This window comes from Clarias gariepinus, chromosome 7, assembly GCF_024256425.1.
Source record: "Clarias gariepinus isolate MV-2021 ecotype Netherlands chromosome 7, CGAR_prim_01v2, whole genome shotgun sequence".
In the NCBI taxonomy this organism is placed as follows: Eukaryota; Metazoa; Chordata; class Actinopteri; order Siluriformes; family Clariidae; genus Clarias; species Clarias gariepinus.
Genome location: NC_071106.1, coordinates 14,977,512 through 15,004,304, shown reverse-complemented (window position 1 = coordinate 15,004,304; position 26,793 = coordinate 14,977,512). Strand labels below are relative to the sequence as shown.

Genomic DNA, 26,793 nt, shown 5'->3' with positions numbered 1-26,793 from the left:
TTTCAAGGCGAATTTTTTAAAAAAGCATTTAAATTGCGCATCTTTTTTTTTTTAGTTATGTCAATGTGTTTTTAAGTGGATTTTATATTCTACAATGTCCTAATGAAAATCAAAGAATTTTAAAATAGTGTAACCACTAATGACAATTAATGTATTCTTAAGCACTCCAAATTCATGTAACATGCGATCAGAGATGTATGTTTGGTTGATTTCTTTTCCATGCAAATCTTAATTCATTATGCTCATTTACTGTAGCTACACTACTGTACTTTCCTTCATAGTAAGCTCTGTGGGATATTATTCATACATGAGTAAAATATCTTTATATCAAATAACCTAAACCAATTAGTTCCAGGTTTCTTGTGACTCCTTTAGTAGGCAAATATTACATTGTTATTTATTGATGAAAAAATGTATACAAAAAAAAAGAAACATGTATTCAAACTTTTTATGATTAAGACTTAATTATTTGTCCTATGTTTGCATATCCTAGTTAGGAAGCTGGGGTCAGAGTGCAGGGTCAGCCAAGATAAAGTTCCCCTGGAGCAGATAGGGTTAGGGGCCTTGCTCAAGGGCTCAGCAGTTGCAGCTTGGTGGTGCCTGGGCTTGAACCCCCAACATTCCAATCAGTTACCTAGAGCCTTAACCATTTAAGCCACCACTGCCCTCTTTAGCTTTTACTTTTATATTTTCTTTTATATTTAATTGCTATGGAACTTTGTTGGTACAACATTTTGGAAGGCCAAAATAATTATTTCTATTTATTATTCAATGAATTATTATTTATTCGTTTTCATTAACCACCTTATCTGGAGTCAGAGACACCAGTATATTGCACACATAAACAAACACACATTCATACCAGGGGGTAGCACTTAGTGTGAGGTGGGAAACTCAGATAAGGTCTCAGTAAGACATTTTGCACACATTATTTTAAGAAATCTAAATTACATCAATATACAAATGGAACCTAAAACAACCCTATACATGATAAAAGCCCATGAGATTGACCCTTACAGTAAGTATGAGATAGTGGATTGGGGGTGGGGGTGGGGAGGTATTTTCTATATGCTTTAGAGAATATCCAATAGGTTAGTTCCATTCTCTACCTCTCTACCACATTTTATTTCTCATTCTTCTTAACACTTATTTGCATATCATTTTGTATGTGTCAGTATATTTCTCTCAAACCTCCAAATGCTGAACCTCACAGTACTGTTTATGCTGGAATAAAATATTACAAATTTATAAGGGTGTGATTTAAGATGGGCTGATAAGGGCATAGAAGCATCATTAGTTGTGTATAAGAACTAACCACTTGCAGAAAGACATGTGGAATGTTTGGTTTGGTTTGGCAGAGTTCAACCATGTTATGAATATACTGCTTGCATGCCTTGTAAAAAGGGAAGGTTTATTGTCTTAACCCTATAGATTACTGGTAAAGTTCCAACAAAGTGGCCTTGGGGCTTTTAATCAGCTTCTTTCTGAAACATTACGAAAGGGTGATGACATTAGATGACAGTAATTAATGCCTGTACTGGAAATCTAAAACTAACCATAACAGGAAGAATGAACACATGTTCACTATTTTCATACATAATTTTCGTCCAAGCTTTATTAATTTTGCATACATAAATGATAACAGCTTCATTTTCCCAGCATCTCTACAACTGACAGGAAAAGCCTAGAGCTGGCTCTTCCCACTCAATAAGCATACTATCTACTGTGCTATGTATGGATATGTATGTTTTGTTGGGAGGATAACCTTCTAAGTTGACTATGCTTTTTGAATGCTTACAGATTTCTTATGTTTTATTTATGGCTCTTACACACTGAACCTCCAGTATAAATGCAAAGGTCAGAGAAAAAAAGCTTATTCAAATGGCATGAAAATAGAAAGCCTACTCCAGGCCTCCTGTACTGTACTGTATGTGTCCGAGTGAGATATCACTAATAACAACCAGATTTGCTCCTTAAAGAGATTCACATTAATGACAAAGAGTGAAGTACATGACTTTGGGAACCAGAAAACACAGACACACTAATTATAATGAATTATCTCCCCACACCCTTTCAAAAGTATGCATCTGGCTTTCCCTGATAATTTCCTCCTAAACAAAATTGAATATCCGTCATGAGTGTAACAGACCAGAGCACTGCTGTTGTGTGGTCATTGCATCACAGCTTCATTCCCAGGGCACTCATTTAGCCTACGCGTCCATGGCACAAAGGCGCTCCTTCATTTGAACATTGTTCCTCCACACTGGACCAATTAGATCCAACTGTGATCAGCCTAGTGTCTGAATGCACCAAGACTCTGCATACCTCACAGTCATGTCAGAGAGTAATGGTACAATCGTGGTTTTACAAAGGAAATTTTTAAACTTCATTCCTTCTAATAAAAAAATTGTGTCCAGCTTAGTATACAGTATGTAAACAAGTGCCAAATGTTATTACCATGTAATTAAATCAGAGGGAACTTACTGCCTGTTAATGAATGAAGATCTTTCTTATCTCTTTGTTGACTTAAGCACATTTTGATATGGTGAAAGTCATACACAGGGTGCAAACTGCCGCATGTGCCACTTGAACAGAGCCGAAGTGAGCACTGGTTTGTTTCTAACTAATTTAACCTATTTTGAAGTAAAAGGCCAAGGGAATGGGAAAAGACTGTAAAATAAAAGCAGCTCTATGAAATGCATTTTAAACAACTTGACTATATTTCACTGTTATTTTGCTCATTGGTTACTTTAAATTACCCTTTAGTTAAATGAAAGAATTAATGTGTAACGCTGCGGGTCTCGCAACAAGAAAACCCATGGACAACTACAATAAGGATTTCTGTGGTCGCCAGGTGATGCCACCATGATGGTTATTAGGGGAATGTGCGGCACCTGGATGCACATCTGTATAGGCCCCCAAGACAAAGGAATAGACATGCAGACATTAGGTATCACCAGGTATGGGGAATAGGGGAAAAGAAAAGTGAAAAGATTTTTTTAAAAAGAGAAAACTGAAAAAGAAAAGAAAAGTAAAAAAAAAAAAGAATAAAAAAAGCCCCACAATGGGACTTGGCATAAATTCCCAGCACACTAACATCACGATCTCCCCTCCACAACACAGCAGAGTGAGTCTACACAAACAATGTAGGAATTTTATGACTCACTGAAATCTACAACCAATAGACATCACCAGATGTTGGGTTCCTTTCCGGCTGATGCTCTGCCATGCATTTACTCCTGCTGTTTCAGCTACTGATTTTTCTTAGTGGGTCGGTTAGCTTCGGGACAAGTGACTGCCAAACATTATACTCCTTTACCATTAAGATTGTTTCAAAAGCATGCTTAGGGTCACTGTCTGTTATGACTGTGAAGCACCATCAAGTGAGTTTTAAAGCAGTTTGCAAAATCAGAGCAGATAATATACCCCTATATTTCAGAATTTACCCCCCTGCTGCTTTTTTATTAGCGGACACATCAACAGTAAATGTAGAGATTTCCTGACTGACATACTTGCCTACACCATAGGATGAAGCAGATAGTGCTCCTTCCCTTCTCGGATCATTCTGATACATGTTGACCTTTGTCTCACCTATCTACATGATGTAGTGCCAGAACTGCACAGGCTTTTAAAATGTTTTGGCAAATCTTAATCAGGTCTTCCTGTTTTTAAAGCTGACCAGTGATTTACATCTTAAAGCTTCTCCGTTTACAGGAGAAGCCTTAGCTGGATTTTTGACACAGATAGTCCTACCTCCTGGAGGGTGATCTTGATCAGTCTTTTTTTTTTGTGCTTTTGGCTTAGCAGGAAAATACTTTTTTTTTTATTATCTATCACAATTGTTTTCCGGTCTTCTGGGCCTTTTGGTGGTACTGAGATTACCAGTTTGTCCGGGCACACCCAGGGTTTTTTGATAGGTTTATTTTTCATCTAATAATGGCTTTTTTTTTTTTTTTTTTTTTTTTCAAATTGCAGCTATTTGGATATTTAGTTAGTTTAGACTTTGTTAGTTTATTTGTAAGTCAAATAATGAGAAAAAAAACACAGATCTGGCTGTAGACCACCTGAGTCGCAGAATGTCCAAATACATCTGGTCTTAAAAAGGTGGAGGGTGACATTTAAAATGTGTTGTAAATCCAACATTGTTAACCTGAATAGGATAACAGCAAATATCAATGTTCAAATATGTCTAAAATAAATTAGAGATTTGATATTGTATCTGACTGAGTTAAGGCACGTGCAAACACATTAAGAGGCATAGAAAGGAACAGTGTAGAATAGAGGAAATAGTAGGTTATATTCATCACACAAACCCAAAACCACTCTCACTGGCTAACAGTCGTGCAACTGACCCCGGTCCATTCTTCTATAAATAACCGCCTGACTAAAAGTGTGCAGTGCCAGAGGGTCCAGCAGCCACATTTGGGAGGACACAGGAATGCCTGGCTGTCTTACTGGCCTGTTATTTCTGTATCCTGGGAGCCCTGCTGCACGCCAGAACATTTGATACAAAGACTCACTGGGGTGCACTGACTCGTGACTCCTAGTCCTAACAACCCCTCCCACACATACACACACACCACCTAATGATTGCCACACCCATCTACATCTTCTTTAGACATCCATTGTATCTTCGCAGGGGCACTCAGAAGCTGCGCTTTGTGAACAGACGGGATGCATAGTGTCATCTGAGGAGGGAGGGGCTGCGGGTTGCTCTGCCTTTCCTTACGCCTGCCAACCAAATCACGTGAGATCTTCCACATCCTGTAACCATGGCAATGAGCTCTGGACCAATCTGCATCTCATGGGTGTAGGAAAGACGGAATAGGAAACACAGAAACAGAGAAAGGATACAAGGGCGAAGAAGAGGAAGCACAGAGCAGACAGTAGCTGACACGGTATGTACAACGCTGTCGGTTTCACTCCTCTGTGTTGTTTGCTTAATTATCTGCAGGGGTGCTTGATGGCAAATGGAATATCTGAGTTACTTTTCTTTTTCTGACCAGACGACATCATATATCATCTCTGTCCTAAAGTCATTGTCCTTTGTTTTAAGAGAGTCATGGAATTGTTTGCTCCGATTTCACTGAAACACGATTGAAGCCCCACCTATATTGATAAAAGGTGAATCCGTGTGTCTGGTGTTACATAATCAGCACCAAGCTCTCTGTGGGTTGCTTTCTTCCCTGCTCCCATTAACTTCTTTTAATAGCTCTGCACTAGCAAGGGCTTCTGGTAGAGTCACTAGCTGTTCCCTTTCCAGGTTGCCTAGCAAACCGATAGGAATCAAAATACTGGCTTGAGCCTTATACAGATCTCTCTCCCATCCAGCCTCTGTGTTTGACTTGCCTTTATTATAATGCTGCATGGCAGGCATGATTATTACTGAAATTGAATGCCATGTTTATAATGGCCTGAGTGTTATCGATTTGAAAGATCAGCAGACTGTTGCATGATGGCGATAGATCATTACGATGTGAGCATTCGGGTAGAGTAAGCTCATCATCGACGGCGTAAAGCGCAATGAGACATTAAAGAGACGACTCAAATAACAGGAATCTCATTATATGCATATTGCACTCAAATATTATTCTGGCCTCTTAAAAGCTTTTATGTGTGGATGATATGATGTTTATTTTATCAAAATAAATAAAGTTTTTGTTTTAATTAAGTGATTAAATATTTTTTAATTAGGTGAAACCAAACGATTATTACGACTTGCAAACACGTTGATCCATAAATTATTTGTTTCACTATGTAAAAGGCTAAAATTAAACTACAATAGCATGCCTGTTTTCCTGATGTTCTGTTGTTCATGCTATCAGTAGTTCTTTACTTTACATAGCTGTAACAGTTCCATTGTCTGTAACAGAGTTATCCTGGCTTTCTCATCACATAATATCTTAAGGGACACCATATCCAAACATTTATGCTGCCATTTTCCATAAAATATGCTCGAAAGCTGATACATAACACATGCAAGCTATTGGTGTGTCGTTCTATAAACTATTTCACCATCCCTGGACCGGGTACTGCAGATTGTTTTTATGAGGTTTCAGTTCCGCTTAACATAGAACACAATAGAAACCTTACGCAGTGTCACTCTAGGTCTTTACTGTAATGATGATGACAGGAATATTATTTTGACTCAAATCAGAAGCATATGAATTAGATGTAAAAGATGCTGAAGGATGTTCCACTATTACTAAGGTCTCTAACTGATATGTATTATGGTGTCATAACTGCTTGAATTGAATAGGGTCTATTCTAATGTAAGTATAATTAGGAAACTATACGGTTAGTTTATATTGGTTAGTGCTGAACTGTACAGTACATTTGGTAGGAGAAAGAATACCATGCAAGAGCATTCTAAAAATAAAGATAGGCCTACAGGTATTTTTTTTTTCAAATAGATGCTTATGACTCTGCAAATAAATAAATAAATATACTTCTTTATTTAGACAGATTTTATAGCACAGCACAGTTTGCAGTTTATATTAATGCAGTTTGTTCTCTTTCACTCTCTCTCTATACTGCTTATCCTGTACATTCTACCAATCTAATGGGACGTTAGGGCATGATGCTCACTCACTTAAACACTGGGGACAATTTGGGAATGCACTTTAGCCCACCCTGCATGTCTTTGAACTGTGGGAGGAAACCAAAGTACCCCAAGGAAACCCATCACGCATGGGGAGATCCTGCAAACTACATGCACACAGACCAGAAAGCAGGAGACGACCTGAGGCCACAGTGCTAACCTCTACACCACCGTGCCACCTCTGCACTTATTTTAACACGTTACAGTTTATTTACAGGGTCATGTGAATACTTAATATAATTTAATCTAGGCAAATTATATTATTCAGCAAAAATGCTATGTATTTTAAGAACAAAAGAACGCATTATTATTATTATTATTATTATTATTATTATTATTATTTTATATTCATTAAAGGAGTCTCCATTCTCAGAGCGTTGCATTTTTCCTTGAAAATTTTTTTTTCTTTTTTTTTTCTTTTCTTGGTAACATGAAAGGCTACAGTATGTTTGTTTATAGCTATGCATAGAAGTTGTGTTTAAAAGGACTTACTTGTTTTAAATCTAACTAGAAATAGTATGGTATTCTATTTTGAATAAATGCATTAGATAATTTACAATGAGCTGTTATATGAAATTGAATGAATTATTTTAGAACGTCATATCATGAGTGTTTTATTCCATAAACAACTCCTTGATTATCTTTTATACAGTACATTCATTTATCTCAGACAGCTGATGTGGTTGTCAAACACTGTTATGTGATATATTTTATTTGTTTCTGAGACTTCATTTGTCTGTCCAGATATCCCAGCAAAGTTTTGACTAATTATCTCGTGTGCTCAGGAGTGTGAGTGTGGGCGTGTTGGGCGATTAGAACAGTAAAACTGTGCTGATAGTGTTGATGCAACACCTCTTGTGCGGCTTGGAGTGTACATCCACTCTACATCCTTTGAACCACTAATGCATATAGATAATAGGATATTTTAAACTTTTTAATCTAATGTTTGGAACTTTCAGTCATGTTCAAGAGCAGATTCGTGTATGCTCTTTAACAGACTTATGAGAAAAATAGCTGGTGTCGTGAAATTGTCTTGCATTCAGAGCCAACTTTATGACCTCAGCTTTTGACTTGGATGCTCTCAGGCATATTCAGGTCTTGTGTAATGGTTTGTTGTTATTTAGGGCAGTAACCCCTGTTTCATAATTACCGCGTCACACTATAATGTATTTCTCTTTGCTTTTAAAGCAACACATAAATGTTGACCTTTTTCATACAGTGTTGACTTTAGTTTATAATCGAGGTCTTTGCAGGAAATAGTGTTCACTGTGCTATTGACTTTTCTTGATTTACTGTATATTATTAAAGAGCATACTTTATATGAATAAACAAAAAAAAGACAGGGATTGATAAAAGGTTATTGCACATCCTCGGTCACATCTCGTTTATCTCCCTATGACACTGGATGTAATCACTGAGGTCGTTCTGGTTCAGTGTCCCTCATTATTTTGTACCAGTTGCTGGGTGGAACAGTTAATGTTCCCTTTCTACATTGTTCTGGAAAACATTTGGTTGACATTCAACCTCACGTAGAGTCTGGAGCGTGAGTGCAACTGACAACAGACACACACGCAACAAGCTCTGCTGCAATACCATTGTTAATACACCTCGCAAACGATCTGTACACAGTACATGACTTCTAATTTCTGTTTAGCCTAAAAGGTTTTTACTAGAAAGCCTGGTCTGGTATGTGTCTTTAATCAGTGTGGTCAGGAACCACCTAATTTCACTCAGTCACTGTTTGACTGAAATGGCACACAGCCAACTACGATAACTCACCACTTATTGTTTAAGACAAAATGCTTTTAGTCCATTGACTACATGTTTTTTTTAAAAAGCTTAATGTTGCAATGTTCAAAAGTTTGTAATCAGAAAATTCTAAAAAAAATCAAGACACTCCATGAGCCATGGACTTTAGAGATACAGTATAAGCATGACACCTCCTACCAAAGTGACCAACATCACTATTAGTAAACGTGTAGTTATTTATAAAAACTGATTTAATGAACCTTTTAATAAGGCTGTAACATTTTTGAAAGAATGTCTGCAATGTCAGGGGTTTGTAAATGTCAACTGATTTAATGCAGTGGGAAGATCTTCATGACAGAGGACTTTGTATTGTGCTTTCTAGTATCTCTAACATGACAAGGTGTGTTTTGTCATGTGTGTGTTAGGCTCAAGATAGGTTCAGCTGATTAGAAGAGGATGTATGATGTAAGAGTGATAGAGTACTTTAAATATGTTGTTAAAATAACTAGGAATTTAAATATACACATTCATTTATTGTCTATATAGCGTACCCTGTGTAGAGACTGTAGCATATCCCCAGGCACTCAGGGCACAGGGCAGGGAACACACCCTGGATGGGGTGCCAACCAACCTCAGGGCACAAGCGCACACCTACAGTACCAGTTAAAAGTTTTGGTTTATTTTATACATTTTTGATAAAAAATTTTTTTTTTTTGGTTTAAGTATTTAAGTAACAACAACAACAGTCAGTGAGGGAATTAGAAGGTGTGTACAAACGTTTCATTGAGAGTGTACCCATACACCTTGGATTTGGAAATTTGGAAATGCCAATCAGATTACAAAATGCATCTTTTTACTTGGAGAGGTAACCGACGATAAACAGTGAGAACTTGCAACTTCCACTGCGAGAATCAGTTGGACACAGCTACCTTAATAACATTCTATTTATAGTAGGTAACCACCCAACAGGACTCTTTGGGGATGCCAGGAAAGTGAGACTGTGGAGCATGTATTGGTCTTGTGCGGGAAATACAGTATGCAGGAGAGGCTTGATATGGTGGCACTGCTCCAAGAACTAGAGGGAATAGATGGTAATGCTGGAAGTCTTTTAGAAGGGGGAGGGGGGGGGGGGCAATGATCAGGGAAGGAAGCACTTAATGAAAATTTACTTTAAAGGACAGGGAGGCTGGGGAGAAAGATCTATAGTATAGGTGGCGTTGATGCAACTTACTGAATTCCATCCAGATGCTGAGAGGTACAGTACTGAGAGAGAAACGTGTCGAGAAGAAAGAGTGTGTGGAAGTGCGGGATAAAGCGGGCGACATATAACAAGTCAAGACAAGATCAGTAAAGGATGCATTAGACATTTTAAGGAAGGCTGGATGAGGGAGAGTGAGAGTTGTGAGAGACCTACAGTTGGCGGGACGAGATTACAACCGCTGTTAGACAACAAAGGAGAAGAAGAAGAAACCCCCAAGTGTGGAAGTGTGAGGGAGCAGTGCTAACCGCTGGAACGGATCACATCACATCATCCCAGTGTTGATTAGTTTTCCATCAGCGCATGATCTCTCCCTTTAACGTGGTTCATACCTTACATTCAGCCCACAGGTTTAGCTCATTTGATGAAGGTAGTTTTAACAAAAAGGAATGCTTTGGTTGTTAGACTTTAAATAAAAAAGAGAGAGAGAGAGAGAGAGAGAGGGAGAAAACCCTTTGAAATAAGAAATAAAAAAGTACACTACTGTACAATCAAACCGGTTACTTAAACCAGTAACACCCTGTTCACCAAAAACCCTACACTGGACATGCAGGCTTTTCAGTAACCGCCCGTGGTGACGTCATCGGGAAAAACCAATAGGATTAAAAACCGAGGTGATGGACGATCCACTTCGTGGGGGGGGAACAGAGGAATTCATTTCTGTCTGCATTCGGTTTGCGTTTGTTCAGAAATACCGAGCAGTAGCGACGGTTCATTTGTTGTAATTAAATGATTCGTGTAGTTTTGCGCGTATGAACTAGTGCACTTTACGCGATAAACACGCTCGCGCAGGCTGATCAACACCCCCATCCTTGTTTCTCGTGGAGTTTCGTCCTTCGGCGCCTCGGCGAGTCCATGAGCGCCTTCAGTATGAATGTGAACGCGTCCAAGAGGTTTTATGATCTAGCGCGATCAAACCTGTTCAAGATGATCAGTGGATATTTATTTTACGTGTCATGGATTAATTAAGGCCGTTGTTTGATCACGTGTCAAGGCCGAAGCGTGTGTGGTTTTTTACACGATCTGTAAAGGTAAGCGTTGGGAAAGAGCTCGATCAGACAATTCAAACTCGTCACGCTGGTGTGACATCTGTGCATGGGCTTGGTTTTATATGTGTGTATATATATATATATATACAGGACATCATGCGATCGGGGTTATTATGTAGATAACTGATGTTAGGTGTTAATCAGTGATTAGTGAAATAAGCACTATTTTGATTCTAAAGAGCTCATGTTGTTGAGCATGCTCAGATGGTCCCCAGCAGGACATGAGCTCTTTCAGGTTTCATAAGGTGCTCTGCCTCTTTCTTTCTTTTTTTAAATCATGTACACGTATAATCTTGTGCGTTTTCTTACAGAGTACACAAACAAACATGTGATCCTCTGACTGTGGTATAACCTTTGTTTGTCTCATGTTACACTGTGTGTGTGTGTGTGTGTGTGTATGTATGTGCGCGCCATGTCAGATAAGGATGATGGTGTGTGAGTTAGAGATCTGCCAGATCTGCAACTAAACACACAAATCAAACCAAACTTTTTTTTTTGTCATGGTTGTCTTGTAGTTCCAAACAGAAATAGGGTGTATAAACTTTTGAGACAACTTTTGCATGCATATGTGCACTATAGACTGAATAGATTGGGAGTTTGTTTGTTTGTTTGTTTACAGGAGCATATAGTCAGCAATGCTAAAGAAAAATGGCATTATGAAATATATATGGTGGTTAGCACTGTTACTTTGCACCTCCAGGGTCCGGGTTCGATTCCTGCGTCGGGTCTGTGTGCATGGAGTTTGCATGTTCTTCCCGTGCTCGGTGGGTTTCCTCCGGGAACTCTTGTTACCCTCCTCAGTCCTAAAAGACATGCAGTAGGCTTTCCCAAATTAGCCCCATAGTGTGTGAATGAGTGCCCTGCAATGTACTCTTCCTTGTGCCCTAAGTCTCCTGGTATAGACTTCAGGTCCCCCGCGACCCTATAAACAGGGTAAAGCGATATAGTAAGTGAGAGTGATGTATAATTTATATGCATCATTGATTTAAGTGCTAATTCGTTGTCTGATGCTGCATTATGTGAGACATCACCGGAGGACATAACACTTGTGTTAAAGTGTCATTATGCAATGCTGGAAAGACGTGCTGCTGCATCACTTGCTTTTCATCACATTTAAAGATGAAGCAAAGAATCAAATCCTACTGTACTGTAGGTGGTCTCTTTGCAGGTATTGTGCGATATGTATTGAAAGAAGTTACACTATATTCATCTTGGAATTTCAGTGCAGTATTATGAGCTTTGGATGCTTATATATTACTTAGAATAATAAAACAAGCGATATGCAAGTCGCTCAGTGTGGACTTTTCTTTTAAGTTTTAGTATTTTGTTCACCAGAGCACTGGGTTTATGTTTAGACACGTTTTAAAGATTTGCCTGTAAACTGGTTCTCAGAAGCGCAGCAGATTAAAACACAGGATATTCAATTAAATGTGAAATCGAACCTCGCTGTTAACCAGAGAGCTGTTATTTAAGTCCGGAAAAGGGAGACTTAGCCAAAGGACATTCCCTCATATTCAGAATCAGTTTGCTGGGAGAGACGGGGGAAAGAATAAAAAGGAAGGGCTTTTCCTGCTGACTCAGCTTAAACAGTTGATTATAGTAGCTGAAAAGGCCAGGGTGAGATTAGATGTCTGACTTCTCTTGAACGGCCCTGATGTGTGAGAAAGAGGGGCTATTTATTTTCATGACCCGGTTACTAGGCATAGAGGGGGCTCTGGGATAGTGTTACACTGATCTGGAGTGGGGTTGAGAAGTACGGCACAAATATCAATATTAAGGAACTTGGTCATGATAACAGATAATAAGTTCTACGTTGCATATAAAGGGAGAATGTTTTAAACGTGCAGCATGTCACAATTTCAAAAAGGCTTAATTTATAAAGCATTTACCCAAGACATTTTGTGATTATTCCAAAAATTTTCTTCATTTTCATTTTTATGCTGCAAATCAAGGTCAGTGAAGTTACCAAATATGGTTCTTCATCAGTACTGTGCAAAAGTTTTAGCAACCCTGTGTTTTTTTTTTAGTTTGTTTTTTTGTACAAACATGTTTATTTTATGACTTAATCATTAAGTCAGTACAAAAACTATTTCTGATTGTTAAATGTTAGTTTTATTATGTTTTCCAAATATGGTTCTTTACCAGTACTGTGCAAAAGTTTTAGCCCCCCTGTTTTTTTTCCCTTTTGACCCAAACTCAAAAGATTTTGATCCCCCCCCCCCCCCCCCAAAACAAAAAAACAAAAAACAAAAAAACAAACATTAATTTAATTTCATTATGTTTGAAGAAAAAAAAAACTTATTTTTTTGGGCATGTGAATTCTCAAAAGGATTCTAGCTTATTCTGCAGGATTTTCTCGTAGTGTTCAACAAATTTTCCTATAAATCTGTGCAAATTGGACCTGAGACTATATTTCAAGCACAGGGTCATCACACAGATTATTGACTTTGTTTGATTTTGACTTTTGTCATTGAGAGACATTGTTGCTCTACAGCTGTTATTTGCACTGTACTGTTAATGTATATAAAAATCCCAGCAGAAAAATTTAACAGCACATTTTTATCAACATAAAATGTGCAAAAATACTTGTTTTCTAGAAATGTTATTTATCCTTAAAGGACCGATACTGGCACTGAGAAAGTGAGCAATAAAACAATGATATAATGGGCTTCTTTTCGACTGCATGTTTCTCAGCAGGTTTAAATGATGGTATGACATCATTAGTTGTTTTCTGGCTGCTTGTTTGGTTGAAATTTCTCTTTTGTGAAAAGTTCTGTCGGTCAGTAATTCTCCTGAAAATAGCACGTGCAGAAAAGCATGAAAAGAAAAGTATTTCCTCATGATGTTGATGCCGTGTTTACCCACCCATACAGTGGGGAAGTAGAGAAAAAAAAAACAACTAAAAATAAACACTGGTAGTAAAAAGAGCAGCTGGTTCATGCTTGTTAGTACAGGAGTAAAAGTAGTACAGAAATAAGGGCTAACCTAGACTGTGCAGTGTGCCAGTGTGTGTGTGTGTGTGTGTGTGTGTGTGTGTGTGTGTGAGAGAGAGAGAGAGAGAGCACTCAGAATTTAGGCACTGAACTCACCATAAAAGGAAGCGTGTTCAACCTGTGTCTGTTATTGTTTGGTTACCGTAGCCTCAGGAATCCATCGCGGCCAACGGATTTTCGAACGCTTTACTGTCTCCCATGCCAAAAAGCTTATTACAGAAGCGTCATGAACGCAGAGCACAGAGAGGCAGTTTGTTGGCTAAACGTTTAGCCACAACAAATGGGAGTAATAAAAAGGGCAGACTGTTTATTTCTATGGTGCTGTGATGGTTTTAATCAGTGGGAACTAAGGAAGCACTTCGCTGATACACACACACACACACACACACTCACAGTGAGTACTTTTGGGTTTGGTGCAGTTTAAAGGCCTTGCCAGAAATTCAAGTGAAAAGGAATTTTAGTTATCCGTGTAAGGCTGTGAAAGCATGCACCAGGGTTTGGGAAACGTCCAGGCTAGACGATGTTAAAGAATTTGTAAAATAAAGATTATCATCTTTAAAAAATTGACTCAATATTCAGGTCAAAAGTTTTTTAGTACAGTACTGATGATGCCAGGAGAACTGTTTGCCAAGTCAGGTTGAAGTTCGTCCTTGTTGTTGTGTGCTTTTTTTGTTTGTTTGTTTGTTTTGTTGCTAGCATTGCCATTAGCATTGCTAGAAAAGTTGAGGTGCACACAATGTATACAGTGACGTCATGACATGACTCTCTGGTCCATGGAAAAAAATAAACCAAAGCCAGTTCTAAGGTGGTTCATTATTGAACAAGCACTAGCATTAGACATGAGCTAGCACCTGGTTCACTTTGGTGGGAAAAGGGTATAGGAGAGAGAGAAACGAATCCTGTGATTAGAAAAGACGATTTTCATTGGCTTGTTTAAATTATTAAAAACTTTCTGAAGAGGTTACTAGGCAATGATATTTTAATATCATATCATATATGAAGGGTTTCCTCCAGATGGGCAATCCTGATGAAACTTTTTTCCCTCAAGAGTATATTGACTGAAGCTCTCAACTGAAAGAGTTTGATATTGACAAGTTGCAGTTACTCTGATTAATGATTCAGACTGATATGGTCAAAGCCATTTAATCAAGGTATAATTTTTTAGACATGCATAAAGTGGTTGATTAGACAGAACAAGGAAAATTTTTCTTCAGCTTGAGTGTACGTTAGGTTTCTGGTAAATCCCGCCTTCTGTGTTATGATTGATTGGTTAAGAGAATTCAGTCTCTATGTGATTAGTTGGATGTTTTACTGCTTATGAAACGGTCAGCCAAGTATGGTTCTTTCCTCAGCCAGAGATGCAGCGGAAGAAAGTAAAGACAAGTGGAAACTCAGAAACCCATTTCATCACTAAAGCTTACTTCCATGTGGGGTAAATATATTTGTTCTGACACTAGGATCAGGTGTTTACCTGCTTGATATTTATCTACTGAACAGATTATTTAAGGTTTATACATTCCCTTCTCATTCTGATTGAAATTTAATTCTGATCAGGATTTTACATGATGCACTTTTATACCGAAGCTGTTACTCCAATTATTAATGGGATGTGAGGGTCCATGTAAAAGCATCTAATGTAAACGGGGTTTGTACATTCCTGGTAAAATCTTTTAAATACACCTGCTTGATTCAATTGTAATTTCTTTTGATATCTTAACAAAAATGTGACATTCACTCTTGGAATGTAAAAAATCTGAGATAACAGACAACAGTCTCCGCTCACCTGATGCCTTCTGGATTGTCTTTGCGTCTGGATTTGCATTTGATTTACATTCGCGTAACTTTACAAAGAAGTTTATCAGAGTAATCGAAGCCTAATCTTTGATCGCGCCATGTGTTTACCACTGTCTGCTATCTGCCTGTCCTATCACAAGATAGCCCTTTTGCATGAAGTCGCACGTAACTCCCAGTTCCAGTCTCTAGACGTTCTAGATGGGTGCGAATGATGTAATCGGTGCATGTTTTTTCAGTCCCAGAGGGTGCTGCACGTGCAAGCGCTTGTATCCGGAATTGAGGGTTGAACCTTGGACTGGAGCGAGCAGACAGCGCAGTCATTCTGCAAGCCCTAACACCACGTGCTAGCTACAGTTCATTATGTGCAGTACAGAGTCTGGAATTTCTGCAGCTTGTTTGTGTGTTGGCGTCTGAAGAGCCAGGGGGTTACAATGAAATTTGAAGGCGGGGTACTTCTTTTTTTCCTTTTTTTTTTTTTTTTAAAACAAAATTATGTTTAAATGTTGAATACTTTTAAGTGGTCATGTTGGCAATGCTGAGTTAAACTATCTTTCTTTAATTTCCCACTAATAACATGCAGTAATAACATACTTAAATGTTGTTTTTTAAAAATTGGTGACTCTTTTTTTTCCCAAACTGTGGAAAAACTGCCAGGAAGAGTTTTTCTCCAATACTCGAATTATGCTTACACATCTTAAAAATCAATCGTAATAGTAAATCGTAATAGATCATGTTTTAGTAAATTGCACCATATTAAGCTATAATAGTCTTCTTTTTTTTGGCCACCAGAATTACAGAGGAAGCTTCATGAACATGAACATCATCCAAATATCGAATGCCATAGCAGGGGAAAAGCCTAATTTTGTGCCTGCTTTACATTTTAAACCCTAGCCTCCCAGGAACTCCTTTAATGGCCCAGACTGGTAGAAATGTCTTGAAGCGAGGTCAGGGCTGTACAGAGATGTGGCAATAACTCCTAGCTGAGTTCCTGTCTATTTGTGTTCCGCACACTGGCTACAAGTCATCTGTCAATCAGGCAGAGCGTTTATGGGATCTGAGCAACCTTGGCCGGGACAGTCAGTCACGAATATACAGTTTTCTTTAAAACATTTATACTGTTTTATTGTTTGACTTGTAAGAGTCTCAACGCATTGTGTTGGAAGTCTTCGGTTTTACACCCTTCATTCAAGAGAAATTTCTGGAAAGTCCCGCTTTGTCTTAAACGCCTCTAGTAATATCGTTTACAAGTGACAAGAAGAACAAAATAAAAAATGACAAAGCATTACTGCTCTGTTATTGGAGCTGATAGAAGCTCATAGCTCATGTGGCTGAGTCGCCCTCATGTCTGCTTATGTACTCATTTGTTTGTATTACTGCACTTGGCTCACTACCCATTATTATACTTAATTATATTATTTTAGACAACATCCATTTTTTTCTGGCCATTCAAAGCACAATTTTCTTTTTTACTAATGGATTCATGACTTGTCCACTAGTTTACTGTAGAGTGATGTAAATTTAGTACATCTTGTTTTAGTCGCTTGTTTGCTCTCAACCTAAGCTCCATGTATATCTTCCATTCACAAGCATGTTGTGTCATACGGACATTTCATAGTAAGAGCTTTATTCTGGATAGTAAAAGCTTTAAAGTGGAAGGTAAGCCACTGCCAACTTGCACAGCACGGTGCCTGTATTGGGTCACAGGATCTCCTTAGCTTATTTACCTTGTAAGCAAATGCCTGCTCCACCCAGCGTGTTGTCCGAGAGGTGTGTCTGCTGTGTGTGTGTGTGTGTGTGTGTGTGTGGCTAGTAACCTATCTGGATTCTCAGCAGTGTGGCGGATTATATCTGTGTTTGGATGTGTTGAATGTGGGAGGAAGGTGTGTCTTGTATGCATGTAGACTTTTTCATATTTGAAGATGGATAATGTCAACAGTAATTCAATACTTCATCGAAAAAACAGAATGCACCAACAATCCGGATATACGTGACATTTATTAAAAGTACCAGAACCTTTTATGTTACTAATGAACGTTTATGCATTTTATGCAATTCTAAAGTTAAAATCGTGGTAAATAAAATGCTTTCTCTACCGTTCAACAGTGACCTCTGTGTTGCTGTGATGCTTTTTAAAAAACTTAGCCATAATCATATTATTTAGAATTAAAATTATGTTTAGTTTATAAGATACACCATCCTTGCCTCTATACTGATTGCCTATTTTATTAATACTCCTGCCATGTACTGTAGGTGCACTTTGTAGTTATGATAAATGTCCTTTACCTTTTATCAACAAAGATAGAACATCCATTTCTTTGCTGCATCAAGATTACACTTTAGGGCATTGGAAAAAGGTTAAGTCGTCTAATTAATCTAGATTGACCGGGTTGTGTATTTCGTGATTGGGGAATCAGGGTGAGAAGAAAAGCACATACAGTAAGGCCGGTACAAGCCCCCGTAATATGTGTTATGATCTGGGGTCGATTCAGCTGGTCAGGTCTAGACTCAGCAACGTTATATGGCAATAAAATGAGGTCACCAGGACCAGGATATCACATCTCTGGATCACATCTCCTTTCCTGATGGCACAGGCATATCCCAGGACTCAACTTACGAAATAGTGGTTCTGGATGTATGAGGAATCATTTTTACATGTTATGTTATTTAGCGGTGGTTATTTTTGGCCAGGCAGTATGCTATGTGGGTGGTGATTTATGACGTGGTTAACATTTTAAGCACTCTTGTTACTGGTTTCCTTATAAGACATAACTGCTATGCATTTGTATCGGGTTTAAGGTAGGACCTAGTCTCATGATGGTTATTCCATAAAGCCATAGTGTAACAATCGTTAGGTTAATGGTGTAAACAAGAACAAGTTTATTCACATTAAACAGCTGGACTAAGCAACATGATATTGATTGATTAAACTTCATTAAGTAGTTTATATCAGGACTCTAATCTCCTATTCCTGGACCGCTGGGAGGGGAAAACACCTATGTCTGTTACCAGGACAATTGCAGGACACTATGCACACACATTTAGACATTCCTTCACACTTTAAGGAAATTCGGAGCAGTCAGCCCACCAACTTCTTCCTTCCAAGTGTTCTTGTGGCTTTAAAATCACTGGATGAGTGTGTGTGGGTGTAACTATACAGCGATTTGCATAGAAAATAAAAAACTAGATAAGTGTCCACTTTACAAAATTAAACACATTTCATCCTCCAGCATCCTTACGGTTAAATTATAGTTAAATCACCAACTGGCTTTAAGCATAGAGGATATGGAGTTCACACTTCCCACACTTCCCCCTTATTTTTGGCACCTCTGCAAGCATCCAGGTGTCTGTATGTGTTTTTCTTAGCTCAAATATTGACTCCTGCGGAAAAAGTGTAGAAAGAAACTTTGATGATTATTGTCTTTACCATCACTTGTGTTCTAAAGTTATCTGTACTTATCTATCTGTTTTGGTTATGCATTGCTCGGTTGGTGTTGGAACTCGCTTCTATGGATTGCATTCGGAGTTCATTGTTTGTACAAATGTTACTTTTTCTGTTCCAGAGCATTGTTGTTTTATCTGGGGAGATTCTGAGGTTGAGCGATGAAATTGTTTTTGGCACATAGTTGCATCTCTTGAACATTGCCAATTCTTTTCTTTTATTCTGTGCTGAACTTTTCCTGTTGGAACACACTGTCCATTTCCGTAGCATTCACAACTGCTGCTTATTAACTCAAACACCTTTAAGTCGATTGGTTCTCGACTGGCCTACAAAGGTTCACGTTGCCTAATTGGAACTGCTATTGCTAGTTTTAATTAGTGTTTGCAAACATTTGATTCTTAAAAGGCGGCACAGTGGCTTAGTGGTTAGCACTGTCGCCTTGCACCTGTACAGTCTGTGTTCGATTCCTGCCTTATGTCTTTGTGCATGGAGTTTGCATGTTCTCCCTGTGCTTGGTGGGTTACCTCTGGGTTCTCTGGTTTCCTCCAAAAGTCCAAAGACAAGCAGATTAGGCTAATTGGCGTTCCCAAATTGTGTGTGATTATTTGTGTGTGAAAGTATGTTTGCCCTGCAATGGATTGGCACTCCAGGGTGTACCTCGCCTCGTGCCCAAGATCTCATGGGATAGGCTCCGGGACCCGTGTGATCCTGTATACAGGATAATATGTATATTATCCATATATCATCCAGACATGTGCCAACATCTGAAGTTAATAGTAAAAATCCTGGATATATGGGATACATTAGCATGAAAGAGAATGGGTTTCTTTACTTTACCCTAACAGGATCATTTACAAACTAGACATGGCACATAATGTATATGACACCCATATTTAAGTGAAACTAATTTGCAAGCTAAAGAAAAACAACATGATGGTGTATAGTTGATGGCTATCAGCAGGTCTCCTAATAAAAATTAATAAAAAATTTTAAACGGCCTAATAGCTATGCAAGTATGCGGCTCAAAATAAAGCGGTTACTGTTCGAAAGGTGCTTATTTAACTATTACCAACAACATGCAATAAATTTTATCAGTTTATAACTACAGTATGTTTAATGTTTTTAACATGCCTGTGCAAAAGGTTAGTTCCGCTGATAACATACTGGAGGAATAGTTGTTCCTTCACAAGCACCATATTAATTACAGCACAGGTTATCAAGTTCCTGTGATGCTGAAAATGGCACCAAGCCCTTCATTCTAAAAGCATTTTCCTGTCAGGAAGTCATAAATGTACAGTTTTTTCAATGCTCTGACACTGGAGACTTCTTCCATATACACCATTTAACAATAACAATACCATCACAAAACATAAACACATTAAAATGAATACAATAATTATATATCAGTAAACTGATGACAGAATTGGGGCACCCATGGCTTACACATGGCTGTGGGGACCAAAAGTCTGGACACACTTACTAACTCTATGATCTTTCTTGATTTGTATGTCTTTCTACTTTGTAAAGCAATGGTGAAGGCGTCCAAAATATTTAATAATCTGCTTTAAACAGTTGATATTGATCTGTAAATCCTTCATAACGGCTCTGATCTGGGGTGCTGTTTGTTAATTGGTGATTTCTGACTTCGGTAACTCTAAATGAACGTCTCCTCTGCAGCAGAGGTAGGTCTTAGTCTTGTTTTCCTGGGATGATCTTCATGAGAGCCAGTTTCATCATGGTGCTTGATGGGTTTTGCAAATGCACTTAACACAATACTCTTCTTGCAAGAACTAATCCAGAACAGCTCACCTTCATGTCTTATAATAACTACTTACTGTTGGTGTTTTTGTCACTTAGTTACCCAATGCCGTATACTGTATGTTATTACAGTCTCCAGTTTTATTTTAGAAGCAGCTTGAGAAAAATTAGAAACACATTAAATTGGAAGGTGTGTCCAAACTCCTGACTGGTACTGTACACTTTACAGAAAGTGACACCATGTCAATTATAAAACACTTTTCAAATCTGTTTTTGTGGCTCATTTGTTATTGCGCAAGTTGTTACCATGGGAACATGAGCTTATTAATATAAACCTGTGATTTGCCTTATAACCAGAATTATTGTCATAGATGGCAGACAAATTCTCTGCCAGAAGAGGATCTAAAGTGTTTCAAACAATCCGAATTGAGAACTGAGTAGCAGTGTATTTTATTTCTGGTGTTTGTACAGGTTTAGTTAGATTGATAGATTTTTACATTTAGATTTTCATAATAAGTTAATATTAGGAGCAGGGGATATTGCTGAAAATAGGACAACAGGAGGGTCGAGCACTTTTTTTTTTTTTTTTTTTTTTTTGGACAGCATAGTGGCAAATATAACCTGCTCTATCTGTGGAGAAATCCAACATTCTTTTCTTCATTTTAATTCCTACAACTTTATTTTTCATTCTCAAGCTACCATATTTGCCTGGATAGTCCTTAATATTGGCACTGGGGCCCCCTTAAAATATACTGCTCCTTTTATAGGCAACAGATGATCTTGAATTTTTCTAAAGGAGGGAGAATAGCAAAAAAAGTTTAATATTGTTTAACTTTTTTTTCTTAAAAAAAAAAATATTTTTTTTTTTTTGTTCTCCACATGCCAACGTGTAAATGTGATTGCTCATGCTCGTTTTGGTGACTTGTTGATGGAAGCATTGAGGTGCCAAGATCACAACTTCCTTTCTCATGCCAGTAATGCTAATGTCATGTTGTTACACATCTGGAAAAAATGTCTTTTACCGGCTGAGTGTTTAAGTTCATAATGATGAATGAACTGCTGTGGGATTTAGACTTGTTTTAACAGCTATGGAATTTTGATTGACTTAATTGTTATATAGTTGTGATTAACAATTGTTTTCTATTGACTAAAAGAACAATAGTAGTCTAATAAAGTACATATGCCCTGGGGGAAAAAACAGGCATTTGTCATCATTGAGCACATAAATTCCATGTAACAAAAAGGGAGAGATGTGAAATAATTATCACAAGTTTGTATTTAAAAATGTATGTATTGGAATAACTTCATAAAATAGAATGATCTTGATCAGTTTACTAACAATATGCATAACAGTTTGGTTACTTTTGAACCACAACAGCCTAAATCCCGAGCAAAAATAATAGCTTTTTAGAATTTTAAGAGATTTTAATCAGTGTGTCTTTCTAAAGTTAAAAGGAAACCAGCTGGTTAACAGCTGGTTCGATAATTAGTCGTATCAATGTTTCTATTCTTCTGCCAAGAACAACCTAAAGGCCAGTTGCGGGTGAAAAATCATTCTTGCTCTACTTGTAACGCATCATTGGTAACTCTTGAGTGAGATGGTGCATGAAGTCATGACTCACTCATCCCATGTATTACCTTTATAATTAAAAATAATATAAACGAGGTGTGTTCAAGTCTAAACGGATTGGAGCCCACTGCAGCAATCTTGTGAACACTCAGCGAGTGGAATGCCTGATCTTTAAAAAGCAATGGATAACTTGTTGCCAGCTTGCAGTCAGGCATGAACACCACTTGCACATAACAGGAACTCAGTTTGGAGTTGTTGGCACATCTCCCATACAGTCCTGACCTTGCTCCAAGCCATTTTCACATGTTGGGTCGATTAAGGAGCTCCTACGAGGCCAGCATTTTAGATGTGATGTAAAACAGGCACTCCGATCATGGCTCTGGTGTACCGAGAAAACGTTCCACCTTAATGATATCCAAGCACTAGTGAAATTCTAGGATAAGTGCATTAGTGTAGCAGGGGATTGTATAGAGAAGTAAATAGAGTTTTTGCTCTCATAATTAGAGATGCAGGGGGGGTTGATTTAGTTAGGACTCATGCGGGTGCTCGCGCTCCATGAATTTGGGGGGATTTGAGGCAGTGAATAAAGCTATGGTATAAAACTAGAATTGGTTAAAATAGTTTTTAAGGTTCAGGGCCTTAAAACTTTAACAAAACTGAAAAAAAGTATACTGAATCAGGATATGTACAAAATCATGATACTTAGAGAATCTCAATATTCAGTCCACATCTAGGTATCGTGATGTCATATCGGGTGATCACTAGTGATTCCCATCATTTCACATAACTGTGTTCTTGTCCATTGTATGCCGCTTTTATAAAAAATGTATTTAGGAAAAATTTGTTCTTCTTATTATAAGTTTGTAAGTTTGGACTATTTTAATGTTAACTTGCGTCTCATTGCTGTGTTAGTGTGGTAGCATGTGAGCTGTATGAGATCATGAGGTACAATTTTTGGTGTAAAATGGAGAAAAGAGGTGCGCTGGTTTATGAAACGGTTGTTGAGTACGAATGATGCTGTGCGAATGATGTTAAGTACAAAGTCCATGCTGTGCTTGAATTTCAAATGCACTGAGAAACCATTTGAGAGCGAGTTTTGTGTAACTCTTAACGAACGAAACTTGATTATTGAGGCATTGCTATGAGATGCAGTTTGACAATTTGGGATTTGAGGTCTGTGACGTCCATTTTATCTAATCTTAGGGTAGCGGCGTGGCTGGAGCTCAGCTCACCAACAGTGCCGAGGATGTGCTGGGCCTACTGCTTGATGATCCACTGAAGTTGTATTTTTCTCGAGCTGGGAATTCCTCAATTTGGATTCATCCTCTCAAGCTTGCAGCCATAGCACAACAACAAAGATCTTAAACTAGGATAAAATACCAGCAGTGTAGTAGAGGTAAAGAAATGTAAATAATAATGTATTTGTTAAATATCATTAAAGATGTTTATTTATAATTTGGGGGCGGTGGTGGCTCAGTGTGTTAAGGCTTTGATCGGAAGGATAACTGTTTGAGCCCTACCTCAGGTTGTCACTGTCGGGCCGTTGAGCAAGGCCCTTAACCCTTTCTGATCCAGAAGCACGATATAATGCGCTCTGACCCCATGTAACTAGCAAAAAGCTGGGATCTGCAAAGAATAAAGATGCAGTAATGTGATGAATAAAGGCTGAACATAGCTGAACTGAACTAAATTTGATTTAATATTTTTAAGTTTTTTTCCTTTATAATTGTTTGCATCTTTTAAGAGGAAGTTAAGTGGGCCTCTTCACTCGTTTCGCCTCCTTGCCAGACTCTTCCCTGATATTTTTTCTTCCATCTCGTATCTTGGGATATATATTCTCCTTTGCTGCTGTTGCCACAGCAACAACAGTCAGTCTGGTCATGTGACCTTGCCGAGTGGGAGAAACCACCGCAGAGGTTGATGACGTCATTGTCGTCTGACAGAGAAGTGTGTTAGAATATGATTTACAGCCTAGTGAGGCCTCTCCGGTTCAGTATTGAGAAAGCAGGCCTTGGGATCGGTATGGAACAAAAGGACAAAAGAACTGGAGCTTAAACAGCAAAGCTGCGAATGTGGACATGATCGTGTTTTATGCTCAAACAAAATGAACAGTTTCTCCAGAAAGAAGCGTCGTTGAGGACTTTGGAGAATCTAGCGCTCTGATGTGAGTGTCTCTAGAATAAGCAGACGTTTATTTCTTTGGTCTGTGGAGTGGTGTTTTCTGTTGAAGTGCACGATCAAGATGCTCAATATATCATGTGTTAATCATTTCTAAAGTATCGATGTTGCACATCCCTTTAACGTGCTCTCATATCACTAAATGTTTTATTGTGTGCTGGGGTCACACTGACTAATCTCAGACATTCCAGTGGGTGTGTTTGAGGGGGTTTTGATGAATCACACCATTCAGATCCTCCAACAAAAGGAAATCATTTGGTCAAGATAATTCAGGCCAATATTTAACCATGGCACAGGACGAGGTCGTGTAATCAAAATATATTATTGGAATATACTACTTTGTCTATGTCATGCAGCTGTTTAGGTGGGATATCATCATCATCATCGTCATCATCAGTTACTGTATATATAATCATTACAACGGATTCCTTTAGTATATAATCTACTGTATAAAGTGCATCTGATCTCTGCACTGTCTTGTTTTTTTCTCCACTTTCCTTCCCTTGGGAATGACATAAACTGATTATCTCTCTCTCTCTCTCTCTCTCTCTCTCTCACATAAAAACAATTTAGTATTCAAATATATTCTAATATTATAAATCTAATCTAAACCTTTATCTAATCCATGAAATTATAATATTATACACACAATTAATATTATAAATTAACTTTAGAAACACAAACAACAAACATTTATGAAAATAGTGCGGCAATATTTAAATTTCATCCGAAGCTCGTTTGCTTCCTCACATGAAATGTGTTTTAGTTGATGTTTATTTATTTATTTATTTATTTATTTTTAGCTCGATTTTTCTGTAGATGCAGACCTACTGTTTATACATTTAACTGGATTCTAAATAGACGCCATGTTGGCGTAGTGGTTAGCACTGTGATCCACATGATGGTTGAGGGTTCGAGTCTCTCCTTCATTGTGCATGGAGTTGGCATATTCTCCCTGTGCTTGGTGGGTTTCCTCTGGGTGCTCTGGTTTCCTCCCATAGTCCAAAGACATGCAGATTAGACAAATTGGTGTTCCCAAGTCGCCTGTAACGTGTGATTTTTGTGCGCGCGCCTCGTGATGGATTGGCACCCAGTCCAGTTGTGCGCGAAGTCTCCTGGGATAGGCTCCAGGCTTTAAACTTTTTTATATTAAAGTTACTAGAAAGCCAGACAGTTGGAGTCGTGAACTTGTCAGAAATGTCTTTATGATATGGCATTAAGATTTTATTTGGACTACAGGCATTAAACATGTTTCAGCATGACCATACTCCTGTGCACAAAAAGCCCAAAGAAGAAAAACGTTGTTTGACGACGTCGGCGTGGAAGAACTCTAGTCCTGACCTCAACCCCACTTATACAGCTTTGGGATGACTGCATGCCGAATGCATCCCAGGCCTCGTCACCTGACATCATTGTCTGACCTTGGTGATGCTCTTGTGGTTACACGAGTATACCTTCAAGCAGCCAAGCTCTAAAGTGTTCTGGAAAGCCTTCCTTGATGACTGGAGGCTGTTGTAACAGAAGAAATCTGAAACATGATGCTTAACGAGTTTAACATAACAATTTGATTGGTCATGTGACTTCATACAGTAAATTCAAACTTATATTGTATTTAGAGTACTTTATATTAAATATCAAATGGATAATTTAATCCTAGGTGTTCCTAGGCACAGTGGAGAAATATAATAATATCTGCACTAGGTTAGCAGCAGTGTGTTAAAGTGTCAAAGCAGTTTATTCCCAAATAAATCTATACTTTTCTATATCTGCTGTTTTTACATGTATATGCACGGCCCGTCTTTTTTTTAAGAGTGGAATCATGATGTTTTCCAGACTCGGGTGTAATTATAGTGACCTAAACTTTAACTTTAGACTGACATGGAGCACATTAATCCATGAGTCATATGTTGCCATAGGAACTAAGCAGCACTTCCAGTTTATATTATACAGGCTTGCTGATTTAGTTCACTTTGTATATACAACTTTTTTATTGAAATACAATTTTTGGTATCATAATTGGTTCAATTATTATTCATTCATTTATACTGCTTATCCTGTACAGGGCCTGGGGTCTATCCTAAGAGACTTTATACACACACACACACACACACACACACACACACACACACACGCACTACTGGCAATTTGGGAAGGCCAGGTAGTCTAGTCTGGAAACAAGCACGGGGAGAACATGCAAACTCCATGCACACAGACCCGAGGCAGGAATCGAACCCTTGTCTCTAGGGGTGCGAGGCCACAGTGCTAACCACTACATTACACATCAAACTGTCTGTTTGGGTTTTCAGGTATGTCAGGTAAAACGATATTTATCATTACTTTCATGAAGGGTAAATTATATCACTATTAGAGTATAGGAATGATGTTACAAAAAGGTAGGATATAA

General features: G+C 38.2%; 1 protein-coding gene across 32 annotated transcripts in view; it reads left to right on the top strand.

Annotated features, from left to right (window-relative positions):
- mical3a (microtubule associated monooxygenase, calponin and LIM domain containing 3a) overlaps positions 1-26,793 on the top strand; it is a 116,308-nt gene that overhangs the window by 22,078 nt on the left and 67,437 nt on the right. For 30 of the 32 annotated variants that reach the window (XM_053499849.1, XM_053499822.1, XM_053499844.1 and 27 more), the window contains exon 1: positions 10,478-10,639. The gene's annotated coding sequence lies outside the window, so the exon portion shown is untranslated. Of the gene's footprint in view, positions 1-4,639; positions 4,899-10,477; positions 10,640-26,793 lie in introns of those variants that run through there. The other 2 variants (XM_053499817.1, XM_053499816.1) reach the window with 1 other exon arrangement.